The following is a 1,768-nucleotide window of genomic DNA, read 5'->3' as shown; positions in this document are numbered from 1 at the left end:
TATATAACAGATGTAAACATATATAAATATTAACATGAATGATATATTTACATAACTGCACACATACCTGTATATAAATTATAATGTACCTTGAAGATAATCTTCTGTAAATATGTAAGATGTACCTAATTAGTTGTAAAAACTTCATAGTATTTATATTATACACATACTATAATTTACTATACTATGTTGGCACATGTTGACAACTGAAGAAGCATTTATAAGACAAATACTTAGATTGAAAGATATCAAGCAAATGATTAAGCAAAAATAAATCAATTGTTATGAAGATCATTAGCTAAAAAAATGCTGGGTATCTTCTTCTAAGAAGACAAAATAGCCATACTTTCCCTATTTCTCTAAAGTACAGCTAAAATCTAGATGTTATGTATAAAACAGATACTCAACTCTGAAAGGTGGAGAGCTGAGAGACTGGTTAGGGACCTGAGAACCCAATGAACAACACAACGATGTTTTTCCTCTCCAACTTTTTGTTTTGTTTTGGTTTTACCTTATACATTCCAGATCTGGAGCTGAAAAATTTGGCAACCCAGAAACACCAAAAGATTCAGAGTCAAAAAGCTGCCAAAAAAGCCTACTATCTGTAGACAAAGATTGGAAAAGGAACAACCTATCAACACACAAAACGTTTAGACAATAGCCATATAACTACTGTCAAACACCATCTCATCTATGCCAGCAAAGGCCAAGTGGGGAGCCTAGAATTCCACTCTCACCAGGATGCCACCCCCGAATTCTTGCCAAAGTTGTAGAGATGGTTAAATACATAGCTGGGACTTTCATCCCTCATGTATGGTAAAGAACACTCACCCCAATAGTGGTTAATGGATAGCATACAGTGAGCCTTGACTTCTACCACTCACCCCGCCCCCACCATGGAAAACAAAATCAGACAGAAGGAACACACAAAAATAAAGAAAACAGAAAAGAAAATAAAAGTATGGACTAATATTCTTTTAATACAGACACAAAATCCTTAATAAAATATAATCAAATATAATTATATTATACATATATATAAAGAGTATACACCATAACCAAGTACTTTTAACTTCATGCTTATCAGGCTGGTTCAGTATCTGAAAAATCAATGTAATCTACCATATTAACAAGCTAAAGAAAACAAATATAATCATATTAATCCATGAAGAGAAGAAACTCAAGAAAATTCAACACACATTCATGTTTTTAATTAGCAATAATCGTGCCTCAGATAAACCTCGTTGGCTACGAGACTACCACTGCGCAAAGCTCACATTTGTGTTTTTAAAAAAGCCTCAGAAAAATATGAACATAAGAGAGTGTACCAAAAAAACACAGCTTAATAAATGAAGAAAACTTAGGAAATCTCAATTCTCCTGTATATCATAAAGAACCTATGCCTGTATTGAAAAATACTCTTACCAATGAATTCCAAGCCCTGGTGCTTAAGGTCATGCACTTTGCATATAATAAGAAAGAAATAACACTGATCTTGCACAAGCTCTTTCACATAATAGAAACAGCACGCACACTTTCAAAAATGTTTCATGTGAGTCTTATAAAATTTAACGGCACTATAGGAAAGTAAAAACAATGATTTATATTCCCCAGGAAACCACACTACACTGTTCACCCTCAGGGAAAAAAAGAAACAAACTTATGTTTCACACACATATCCCCCACATACTTCAGCTATATAATAAGCCCATGAACTAGTTGGGTAAATCCAAGCATGAATTATTGTTGAGTTAACACTTTGGAACAA

General features: G+C 33.3%; 1 pseudogene; it reads right to left on the bottom strand.

Moving 5' to 3' along the window:
* Window positions 1-1,148: 1,148 nt before the first annotated feature.
* LOC119058904 (uncharacterized) lies at window positions 1,149-1,274 on the bottom strand (annotated as a pseudogene).
* Window positions 1,275-1,768: the final 494 nt, after the last annotated feature.

This window comes from Artibeus jamaicensis, unplaced genomic scaffold (assembly GCF_021234435.1).
Source record: "Artibeus jamaicensis isolate MK-2021 breed Jamaican fruit bat unplaced genomic scaffold, CSHL_Jam_final scaffold_1283, whole genome shotgun sequence".
Lineage (NCBI taxonomy): Eukaryota > Metazoa > Chordata > Mammalia > Chiroptera > Phyllostomidae > Artibeus > Artibeus jamaicensis.
This window is presented reverse-complemented; position numbering and strand designations above follow the sequence as displayed.